Here is a 12862-nt window from a genome sequence, read left to right as displayed (position 1 = left end):
CAGTCCACTGATCATCCTCATGGCTCTCCTCTGGACTTGTTCCAACAGTTCCATGTCCTTTTTATGTTGAGGACACCAGAACTGCACACAGTATTCCAAGTGAGGTCTCACAAGAGCAGAGTAGAGGGGCAGGATCACCTCCTTCAACCTGCTGGTCACGCTCCTTTTGATGCAGCCCAGGATGTGGTTGGCTTTCTGGGCTGCAAGCGCACACTGCTGGCTCATGTTCATTTTCTCATCAACCAACACTCCCAAGTCCTTCTCCACAAGGCTGCTCTGAATCTCTTCTCTGCCCAACCTGTAGCTGTGCCTGGGATTGCTCTGACCCAGGTGGAGGACCTTGCACTTGGCATGGTTAAACTTCATAATGCTGGCATCAGCCCACCTCACAAACGTGTCGAGGTCCCTCTGGATGGCATTCCTTCCCTCCAGCGTATCAACCAAAACACACAGCTTGGTGTCATTGGCAAACTTGCTGAGGGTGCACTCAATCCCACTGTCCATGTCACCAACAAAGATGTTGAACAAGACTGGTCTCAACACCGACCCCTGAGGGGAGCCACTCGTTACTGGTCTCCAGCTGGGCATTGAACCATTGACCACAACTCTTTGCATGAGGCCATTCAGCCAGTTCTTTATCCACCAAGTGGTCCATCCATCAAATTGAAGCCTCTCCAATTTAGAGACAAGGATGTCATGTGGGACAGTGTTGAATGCTTTGCACAAGTCCAGGTAGATAACATCAACTGCTCTACCCCTGTCCATCACTTCTGTAGCCCCATCATAGAAGGCCACCAGATTGGTCAGGCAGGATTTCCCCTTAGTGAAGCCATGCTGGCTGTCACCAAGCCCCTTGTTATTTTTCATGTGCCTTAGCATGCCTTCCAGGAGAATCTGCTCCAGGATTTTGTCATGCACAGAGGTGATACTGATTGGTCTGTAATTCTTCGGGTCATCCATTTTCCCCTTCTTGAAAATAGGGGTTATATTTCCCTTTTTCCAGTCATTGGGAACTTCACCTGACTGCCACGATTTTTCAAATATGATGGACAGTGGCTTAGCAACTTCATTTGCCAGTTCCTTCAGGACCCGCGGAAACAGAGGAAGGATCCTGAAAACAGAGGAAAGATCACCTCTTTCTGGCTGCTAGCAACACTCCTTCTCATGCAGCCCTGAACAGTATTGACCTTCTTTGACATAAGGTTGGATAGTCAACTTGGTGTCTATTAGGATCCCCAGGTCTTTTTCTGAAAAGTTGTTTGTCAACTGGTTAGCCCTCATCAGGTACTGGTTGGTGCCTGGGGTTATACTTGGCATTTCCTTTGCTGAATTTCATGAGGATGTCTGCCTGTTAAGGACCCCCTGAATGGCAGTAAAACTGTCAGCTCTAACCAACACTCCCGATTTTGTATCTCGTGCAAACCTACTGTGGGTGAAATATATCTTGTTGTCCGTATCCTTAACAAAGTGAAGAAGTATTGGTCCCACTCTTGATCCCTGAGACATACTATTAGCGACTGCCCTCCATCTGAACTTTGTGCCACTAACGATAACCCTTTGATCCTGGCAGGTTTTCTAACTTTCAGTTCATTTCACTGTCCAATTAACTGGTGTGTAGTTCATCAGTTTGGCAATGAAATGTTATGACATTGTGGAAAGCCTTGATAATGTCAAGTTATACCCCTCTCTCCTCATCTACCCTGCTAGTCATTTTATCATAGAAGGTGATTATCAGGTTGATTAGGCATGATTTCCCCTTCATAAGTCTGTGCTGACAGCCCCCAGGAGCCGCCTTCTCCTTCATATGCTTGGAAAAGTTTTCCAGGGTTATTTGCTTCATCACCTTCTTGGGGATTGATGTGAGACTCAGCAGCTCACTAGAGGAGCACCAGATCTTCCTTCTTGCTCTTCTTGAAGATGACAGTGATCATTACTTCCCTCCAAGCCTCAAGATCCTCTGCCTTGAGTTTTGTCGTACAGTATCAGCTCCTTCAGCACTAGTACACTGATAAGCTATGATACACTTTAGGTGTATCACACCAGGTCCCTTAGACTTGTGCCTATCCAGTTTGTTTAAATGTTGACTAGCATTTTAAAGGAAGACGTTTTTTTCACCATGTCATGACCTTGCATGTTTTCATATTACCCTGTTTTCGTGTAGTATGTCTGTGACCGGCCACCATATCCACTTTATGGAGAGGTATAGCAGAAAGGAATGCATAAGCAGAAGCTGCCATTTTAGCAATGTCATAACCACATTTTCATATGTCTCTGTGACTGGTAAGTTTCAATTTTTTGTAACTGTCATACCCATTTTGTCTCTGAGCAGTCTGTGATTGCCTGCTTTTTTTTCCTTCAGACAAGGAAGTGCTCATATCTTAAAATATATAGAATTATATATATATTCAAATATATATAAAGGCATGCACAAATATGCATAATTTTTTTGATAATTATGCATACATATACTTTAGCTATATATTTATATGTAACTATGCACTTGTATATGCATGAATACAGATATAAAAGTTCACTGCATGGATCCATAGAGGTACAGGCTAGTTTGGAATGTGAGATGACACTGCTGCAATGCTTGATCTCAACGCTGATAAAGGGGGACAGACACATCCTACTGCTGGAGTCTTACATCACCACTTATGACGAAAATCACTTATGAGGAAACTGGCCTGTGACACCAAAGATTCTCTGTGAATGATGATTAGTTTTATCAAAATAAAAATTTTTATTTTTAATTTTTCTGTTAAAAAAATCTTTAGACTAAAAAATCCCATCAATACCATAAGTAAACCACCCAAATTAAAAAAAAAAAGAAAAAAAGAAACAAAACCAAACAACTTGGAAGTAACAATGAGTCTTCTATACAGAAAGAAATTTCAGCTAAATCTATGGTAGAGTCAGAGAGAACATCAACTGCCCAAAACACAGTTCTCAAGTGAGCTGCAAGTACAAATATTTGACAGTGGTCATAATTTAAAAATTATTTATAATGCATTCCTGCATGTTTTTTAAAAAATATAATAGCATTTGTGGTTCCCAAAGGATTTCTTCACTGTATTTCAAAAGAAGCTGATATTTAGAATTCTACTTTTGGTAAAGTTTACACTATAACAAAACACATACTGTGTTTTCAAACTTTTTTTTTTTTTTGTATTAGATAGATTTATCATTGCAGTTACTTAGTTCATTTTTTATAAATCAGACTCACAAAATGTAATAAGATCTAAAGTGTACTCTTTACATTTATGTGGTAGCTGTGGTGTGCAAGAAGCCTATACCATATTAATATGAGACAACATTCTTACACACTGCACAGAAAGATGAATCGCCTGAATTTTAAGCTATTAGCTTTAGGTGGAACAGATACCATGCTACTGTGGAATATTAACAACACAAAATGGCAACAGGATATTTGATTCCCCAATAGCTGGGAACTAGAACAGAAGCAACAGGGAATGAGGTACAAGAGAAGCAGCAGACCTGCCCTTTGCTTCTCCTATGGCAGACACACACACCAGAGTAATATGTGAGTTTCAAAATACTCTTGTTTGCTCTTTTCTTTGTCCAGGTCTAGAACTAATAGCAATTTGCTAAAATCATTGATGATTTAAAAAGTATGAAAATTTTGTCAAGTAGTTGGTGAATGCAATTATGATATCACAAACAAAATTTAAATATATCAACAAACATACATCTGCTTTTCTGTCATGAGGGTGGAGTTCTCTTCTTTCTCTCCTTTACAGCTTGATAGGCATACACTTGGTAGACTTTCTGAATAGTTGTAGATGTCTTTTAAATTTCTGACCCAAGGGGAGAAATTTAGTTTTAAACTGCTATAGTGAACATTAGTCATCAAATTAACTAAAAGCCCAAACCAGGAAAACAGCAGAAGAAAAATATTTTACAAGTATTAGCTATTAAAATTTATTATGGTTCCCAAGATAGTTTGCAGTAAGAAGATGCTCATTTTTTTCAGGTCGATGAAAATGCAACTAAAAATCCTGTGAAACCTTATTCTTATGAGAGTAGAACTCCTTGAAAAATGTTATTTTTAAAGATTAGCAAATCAATATATACATCAATAACTGTTTACACCCATAATATCACAGTCTTTCTGTTTATTTTCAACAGAGAAAGTTAAAAATGAGAAGGCTTTTATTTTAATTCAGGTATAAGGGTGATACACTAAAAATGTTTATTTCATAGTAAGAGGTTTTTTAATGAAAATATCAACACAAATGTTGTTTGTGATAGACTAGTTCAAGCCTTATTTTTTAATGTTGTTCAATGAAATCTTTATCCAGTATGTGGTTGCTTAGTAAAAGCTGAAGTACAGTTAGACTGAATTTAATAGCTAGGTGTTCATCTAGAGTGAATAACATTGATAATATTATTAATATGAACTGATTCACTTTGGATTGATGGATATACAATTTAAATTTCAATCTAACATACAAATTCTATCCTGAAAAGCCTATTTACAGTCTCAGGAAGGGGATGGTGGGACAGAGGAATTAAACTCACTTAACTATAGGCCTAATCTGTCTGCAGATTCTCTAGAATGGTGGGAGAAGAGTAAACTCTGAATCAGTCTTAAGAAGCATATGTTTTTCTTCATGGATTACACACAAAGCCCAGAATGAAAAGTGTCATAATGCGGAGACAGTGTTCTCACAGGGGAATGCATAATTAGTACATAAACTCTGAATAATCCTGAAAGATACAGCAAGGCCATGAGAGGCCCAAAGAAGCATAAGCAAGCAAGACAAGAAAAAGCTGGAATTCACTGAGTTAATGAGAACTGTGGACTGTTGGCAAGCTTTCGAGGTCGAGTTCTCACACCTGTGCTTAACCAATTATATGTTAGTCACTAAGGGTCTTCAAGACATGTATCCAATCATAATATGCTAAATCACTGTAACTGCATGTAAGAAGTAGTATATAAGGAGTTAAGGCTTTGTAATAATTTTGGCAATCGGTTGATCACATTGATCGTCTCTGTGGTGTCCGTGACTCCCGCGTCAACAAGTGGCGCCCGAACAGGGACCCTGCGATCGGTAACTCGACGAAGACGAGTTTGAAGGTCCGACGAAAAGGAGGGGGCGGAGAGCTGGCAGAAATTCAGTGCTGCCCTGGTGCTGGAATGTCAGATGTCTGCAAAACTTCGGGAATATCGCCCTGATCAGGTGAGCGGCTGGGGAGGAGATGGGGCACTTGCTATCCAAAGAGGAACAGGCGGTGGTGAAGCTCCTCCAACACATTCTAAGAGAGGACTGCAATACGATGGTGCCGCCTTACAGAGGCTGTTAAAGTGGTCCCGTGATCACGAGGTTAGTAAAGGGACCAAAGGTGCACAGTAACACTCTACACTTTGGAGATTGGTGTTTGAGACTTTGAAAGAGATGAAACTGGAAAGGGCAGCAGTAGCTTCTGTATTTGCCGCCACAGCTCCAGAAGAGGCTGTCTCCCCTAACCCCCATCATAGTGCTGTGGCTATGACTTTTGCACCTCCTGTGGTACCTGGAACGGCGCTGAAAAAATCAATGCCCCAAGCCGATGAAAGCAAGAGCCAGGTCCGCAGATGGCCACATACCGAACGAGAGACACCTGACAAGAAAGACATAGCTGCGAACAACGGAGACCCTGAATTCAACCCAGGATCAGACTCCGAGTCCCCTAAATCCGAGCCAGATCTATATCCTCTGCTTCCAGACTCTGACTCTTCATCTCCCGGGTCGGTCTGCTCAGCTCATCAGCACCTACTCACTGGCCTTGGAGACTCTCAGCTGCAACAATTGATGAAAAAGCTTGAAGCCCTCGAGACTTGGATTGACACATCTCTATCGGTGCCTCCACCTTATCCTCCGCAAAACCCCTTCCTTAAAGAAGGCAACCAGAGGGAAGAGGTGGGAGAGGTATCAGGGGGCACAAATCCTGTGCTCTGTTGGCACAGGTTAATCCAAGATGCGATTATTACTGGTGAATTTTCTGCAGTGGGCCTCTCTGCATATCCTGTGTTTACTACACAGCAGGGGGCTAAAGAGTGGGAAGCTTTTGATCTCAAAATAGTTAAGGAGGCCTGAGAAGCGGTGACCACAGATGGGTTAAAATCCTCTTATACTCAACTTTATATGTTATGATTTTTTTGTGCTATTGACAGGAGACTTTAATGACTCCCCTGCTATAATACATGGTCAGGCATTAGGTTCAGGTTATATGACTAAAATTCCGGGTATTCTTGTCCAGTACAAGGATTTGGAAACCAGCATTTGGAAAGGTCCTGTGGAAGTAAAATTAACAGGTTGAGGTTATATGTGTGTAAATTACAGATTCCAGTTTGCGGTGGGTGCCAGCTCGAAGGGTGAAACACTGGAAAGAGTCAGCATCACCCCAGGACACCCCCTTGTCAGTGATTGAATGAATTGAAATTTGAGCTCAGGACATCCATTTTATGGATATTTTCAGCCTTTCTTAAAGTGAAGCGAGCCAGGAGGACATATGCAGTGGCACAATCATTGTTCAACTCTAAAGCTTGGTATGCTGCTTTGATCCGAGCTTGAGGGTTTCTCTCTCGCCACGCTTTCTGCATAACTGTATCTGAAGGCTGAAGGGCATCTGTATCACATGTGAAAAAGTTCTGATGATCCTGAGCAGACAAATTAATGTCGTAGTAGGTAAAAGGCTCCTTCCCAGTCACCCACATGTACCTCCTGTACTCTGCCCCTCTGAAAAGATTGAGAGGATTTCGCCACACTTTGCACTCTGGCATGTTCTGCCTGCTGGTCTCACTCTCTCCAGCAGAGAATGCCGCTGGTGCTGGAGGGCTGTTTTCTGCCAAAAAATTGTGGCCTACGGCCACACCACCCTGAAAACACCCGATCTCGTCTGATCTCAGAAGCTAAGCAGGGTCGGGCTCGGTTAGTACTTGGATGGGAGACTGCCTGGGAATCCTGGGTCCTGTAGGCTTTTAAAAAGAACTGTCGTGGTTTAAACCCAGTCAGGTAACTTGTTCACTCACTCCCAGTGAGTGGTGCCGAGCTGACAACAATCGAGGTCCGTGTGTCCCCCCCCACCGGGGTTCTCCCCTTCCCCGCTCCCAGAGGAACGGGGAGGAGGATCGAGAGAGTGCAACTCCTACGGGTTGAGACAAGAACAGTCCAGCAAACAATGTACAACACAAATCACCACCGCTACTATCGACTACAACAATGATAAGGGAAAATAACAAGGGAAGAGAATACGATACCACCGGCCAAGAAAACAAGTTCCACCCAGAAGCCCCTGTCCTTCCGGGTAACTCCCAGTTACCCCTCACCCCAGGCATGACGTGCTGTGGTATGGAATACCTCCCTGGCTAGCCCGGGTCAGGCGCTCCATCTCTGCTTCCTCCCGGCTTCCCCTCCTCCCTGGCAGAGCATGAGCCTCACAAAGTCCTTGGTCAGGGCAAACATCACTTAGCAACTACCGAAAACATCGGCTTCACCAACACTGTTCCCAGGCTGGAAGTCAAAACACAGCACTGCACCAGCTACCACAAAGGAAAAACATGACTGCTACTGCTGAACCCAGGACACTTATACAACTCATTTGATACAGTCTCTCTGTGATACTTATGTACTAGAAGATGGTAAATATAAGTATGTCTAAGTTTCTGTCGACCTCTGGAAACCTTTAAAGATATTGCTGGCCACTTCCTTCAACATAAGCTGGCCACCTGTGTTGGAATGAGTGTGCATTTTGGTCAGTATAAAAGCCCAAGCCTCATACGATGTGGGGGAGGCAGAGCCTCTGCGGGGACGCCCACTAAGGATGAGCCTGCCACCTCGCACTGCAATGATGCTTCTCAGAGCTGGTTTCCTGTTAGTCTCCACAGGGTCCTTGTGCCACGTTCTGTACGTGGGACTGTAGTGGGAGTAATGGATTGTCTGGATTTTGTGCTTCAAATATTGTAGTTGTGTGGCGTGTGCTTGTGGGATCCCATACGTGTGTGTGTGTGTGTGTGTGTTGAGGGCAGACGGTGTTCTGTGTATTTTTTGTTGTTGGGTTCCTGTAAAAGTTTTTAACCAGTAGCAGTTTAACTTTTCGGTCAAGAAAGGGTTAATGTAAAAGTGCGGTTGCCCTCAGGTATTTATGGTTGCTGCTGAAGCAGGCAGGCAGCTGTAGCTGCTGCCAAGCAGGATGGCATTTGTAGCTGTGCAAAGCAGGGGGAGAGACTTTTGGAAAATAAAAAAGAAAAACAAAACCAAAAAAAAAAACCAACCCCCCAAAAAAACCTGACCTCCAATTCAGCTCTCGGTGCTCCACCGGCAGAACGGCCAGGATGGACGCCAGAGCTGAGGAGTGAAGAAAAAAAAAACCAAACCCAAAAAACCCAACAAAACAAACAAACCAACAAAAAACAAAACAAAACCCAACCTCTCAATCTATTGAAGTATTGAGGCAGTTTGTAGAGACACCACAGACAAAGCCTAAAGAGCACCTGCAACACAGTGGGTGCATGGTAGGAGCCTTGCTTAGTATGTTTAAGGTAACCTGGGGGTGAATCCAAGACTTGGAGGAATAGATAGATCGGTTGAAATAAGAACTGCTAACTGAAAAAGCGAGAGGGGTAGTGCAACCACAAGCTTTATGAGCCGTCACCTAAGCAGCATCAGGGTGGCAGAAAAAAAAAAAAAAAAAAAAAGAGGCAATGATGCAGCATACTCCGTGACTGTTAACAATGTGCAGTTTAGCCTGTCTGCTTCTCAAGAACTGATAACCTGGAGGAGGGGCTATATTTGTGTCCTCCTGCCTACAGGTCCATGGAGACTGCCTGCAAAGTTTGTCAAGCCTTGCCATGAGCTGGACAGACGAATGGAAAAACCTGATGCCTCAGGTACAGGAGCTGACCGTGAATACCCCAAGCAGAATGAGATAGAGGAAGAGAAAGAATAATTAACTGCAAAACATCATTTGGGGGTAACTGAAAAGTAACATCCTGAATATGTGTGCTTGTAAAGCAGCTATTATTAGAGGTTGTGATTTTGTGTATAAAACCACCTGTATTTACTCGCTAGTTGCTAATAAGAAACTACACCTTGTATTGTATGGATTTGTCACTTGTAAAAGAGATGTTAGAGTATGGAAATTTGCATTAGCTGCTAGAAAATGCTAAGGCAAAAGCTGGAAAGCTTCTAATACAATGGTAGTGTTATAAAGCAGGTGATGGAACAAATTAAGAGGGTGGGAGAATTCCACTGGTAAGAAATTTCTTTGGCTAGTCCCTCGCTGCCATCAGCATCTTCAACATGCTGCTGCACCCTGTAATAGCTACTCTGCTAATGTAAATTTGTGTGTGTGCCTTGCTGTAGTAGCAACTTGTTATTGGATGAAGCAGGTGAAACTCTGCATTGACAGCAAGGTGCAAGGACTGAGGCTGACCAAATGCCTGCTACCACAGTCAAGGGCAAGACTGGGTTGGCCTCTGTGTTTGCCATCAAGAAGAACCTTTAGCTCCGTTGTTGACTGCAACCCAGCAGGCATGAAGCGGAGGGGACACATGCCGTGCCAGACCTTGATGTGAAGGACGGCCTCCCCTGTTATCAGAGAGCCATACAGGAGAAAAAAGGGGCAGGCCCAGCAGCCTGTAGTTGGCATAAGTTGGGATATAATCTAGCCCAAATCCCCTGCTCAAGTAGGGTCACCCAAAACGTATATAAAACAAAAAGGGGCATAATGTGGAGACAGTGTTCTCATGGGAGAATGCATAATTAGTACATAAACTCTGAATAATCCTGAAAGATACAGCAAGGTCATGAGAGGCCCGAGGAAGTTTAAGCAAGCAAGATAAGAAAAAGCTGGAATTCACTGAGTTAATGAGAACTGTGGACTGTTGGCAAGCTTTCGAGGTCAAGTTCTCACACCTGTGCTTAACCAAATATATGTTAGTCACTAAGGGTCTTCAAGACATGTATCCAATCATAATATGCCAAATCACTGTAACTGCATGTAAGAAATAGTATATACGGAGTTAAGGCTTTGTAATAAATTTGGCAATCGCTTGATCACACTGATCGTCTCTGCGGTGTCCGTGACTCCCACGTCAACATCATAATGTAAGTATCTTGGTTAGATGTTTAAATTTAAATGATACATTTTATTCACACCATAGAAACTATTGGCTGAGTGAATACTAAATTTTGTTGCTGTCACTCAGCCTTATACCTGGGTGTTTATTGAATGTTTATAAGTACAGGTACTTATCTCTGTACATGTTACTTTGTTCTCTATATGTGTTAACATTGTAGTTCAAGCTCTGGAAAAACAAACAAGACAGGCTATTTGTTGTAAAAATCGTTTGCTCAAAATAATTTGATTTAAGCATTAAGATTTTTTTTTATTATTATTATGTAAAAAGAGCTTTGGCATTGAGAATATGCCCTGTAAGATTTGCAAATTAAAAAAAAGAAGGGGTGTTTCTGATGGAAGACTTGCTGCATCATTTAGATGCTCTTTTATTGATTAAATTATGTTCTCAGTGGTTGGAACTGTATGTAGCTTTAAAAATCCTGTGTATACATTGCAGAAATTAATAATTCAAATATTGTAATGTTATTGGCATTTTGGGAAGATCTTTGCATCTAATATCATATACCAGAAATCCTTAGCCCTGACAGAACTTGAAGAGCTGAAACCAGAAAATACAAGTCTGTCTTTTCAAGTGTTTTTGTCACTGAGGACCAGATGTATGCTTTATATCCTCTGAATGTCATTAAATTACATTCATATAGTCTTTGGAATGACCTAGGGAATGCACTTTGTCTACATTCATTAGTCATGTAAAATTTTGCTCCTCTTAATATATTTTTATTACATTCATAAAGATCAAAGAACATTCTCCGTTGGCTAATACAACACCTGATTCTGTTGTGTTACTAGCTTAATGTAGCCTCATGAATAGGGTAACTGGTGGTATTATGAAAGGGTATGGGTTCAATTCCTGAGGAGGATTTGCTTTCATTAAAATTTCTTTTATTAATATCTACCTTCTTCTTACTGGGATGTGACTACATTAATTTTTAGTTTTAAATTATTTTTCTCATATTTCTAATTGGCATATCCAGATGCCTGGGAACACGAAAACAGTAAGGAAAACATTAGAATAACAAAAGAAATCTCTAGACAAACTTTTATAGTTTTATAGAAAAAGACAGTCTCATTATTTTGAAAAAAAGACCTTTACATTCTGACTTAAACTTCTAAAGGAAGTTTATAATTTGATCTGCAGTTAATCTGCAGTTTGAGCTGAACAAGATTTACTTATGATTAATAATGGTATTAAGAATAGCAGATACAGCAGCTGTAAAAGAATAACTTCATTGTTTCAAGACAGAGCATGCTTTGCACAGGTTAAATAGGTATCATAATTTTTCTGTGAAAATATTATCTTAAACTATTGTGAATTAGTTCTAAATTATCAAGGTCAGTCATAATTATCTGGTGGGTTTGATTGTGCACATTCTTTTCTCCATAGGCCTAGCTATTTTCTTATTTCAAAACACCTTCCATGCCAAGATTTAAAGACTCAAAAAGGCCTCTCAGGTGTGTAACCTACCACCTACTAACAAGGTACATTTGTTGTATCATCATCTCACACACAGGGTGTAGTTCATATTGTGTTACTTCAAAAAAAATACGGTAGAATGGAAAAGATTCAGACACAAGGCAAAAAAGGTGACGACACTTAATGAAATGACGTTCATTTACTTAAAATACAGTCAATCTGCAGAACTCCTTCCGAAGGGATGCCTTAGACACTAAAGTAATTGTATAAATTCATAGAGAAATTGAACACAGTATTAGAAGACACGGACACAAATACTTACTAAACATATGGGAACTTACAGGATCTACACTTGCTCAGATAATCTCAGACCTGGTGGATTTGGCATTGCTAGGATAACAGCTTCATGATCTTAAAGGTTTTTTCCAACCTAAAAAATTCTGATTCTATGATCTTAATTTATTTGAAAGTATTAGAGCAAAGTGTCATTGCATATATTCCTACAGTTATGCTTTTTCCCAAGCATGAGCTTTCATATGTCTTTGAAGACAAGCTGTGGTCTATAACAGCACAGCTGGTTTATGTGCCTTAAAAAGGCCTTGAATGCACCATTTTCCACAGACAGGAAGGCTGGCTCATGTTCTAGTAAAAGATAGCCAGCTATATAACAAATCTGAAGTAAATCCAGACTCAACCATATGGTAACACAGCCTGCTCCACATTTGTCCGCAATTTACTTGTACAAGCATGTTTGTGACAATACAGAAGTCAGGGCCATGAGAACCTTCAAAACTATTTAATTCAGTAGGAAAGAAAATACTGTTCTCCTTTCTTATTCAGGCTCCTGTCTATCTGCATCATTCAATGACACCTGTAACTCTTCTCATACAGATTCAACTGAATGTGATTCAAGGTTTTTGATGGTTTAATATAAATTTGATATGGTCCAGCTGCATTACCTTGACTCAAAATTCTATGACAATTGCCAAGTTGTGAAAAAGGACCATGAGAAAGTACATAGGAAAGACAACTGAGATTGCTGATACAGGGATAGTTAACAGTTCAAGGATAGATGAGGAAAAACACTGACATGAAACTATATAAAATCCTAAAAACACCCACAGTGAGTAAACAGACAACTTCTCAGCAGCGTTGAGCATCAATGCATTTGAAGGAGCCATGCAGGCTTACTTGTCTAACTTGACTGATAACTGGCAAGCCTGCAAAGACCCTTTAACTGTCTTACTGAAGGTGGTGAACATATTGATGGTTCGCTAAATAACTCCTTTGCCCTAAGTATCT

General features: G+C 41.1%; 1 non-coding gene across 1 annotated transcript; it reads left to right on the top strand.

Annotated features, from left to right (window-relative positions):
* Nucleotides 1–6865: 6865 nt before the first annotated feature.
* On the top strand, nucleotides 6866–6984 carry LOC130601902 (5S ribosomal RNA). Its single transcript, XR_008972762.1, has one exon. It is a non-coding gene; the product is annotated as a 5S ribosomal RNA (ribosomal RNA).
* The last annotated feature ends 5878 nt before the right edge of the window (nucleotides 6985–12862 follow it).

This window comes from Pezoporus wallicus, unplaced genomic scaffold (assembly GCF_028554395.1).
Source record: "Pezoporus wallicus isolate ANWC-B61680 ecotype Strahan unplaced genomic scaffold, APGP_CSIRO_Pwel_v1 contig_7438, whole genome shotgun sequence".
NCBI lineage: Eukaryota > Metazoa > Chordata > Aves > Psittaciformes > Psittacidae > Pezoporus > Pezoporus wallicus.
Note: the sequence above shows the minus strand (reverse complement) of the source record. Positions and strands in the feature narration are given on the sequence as shown.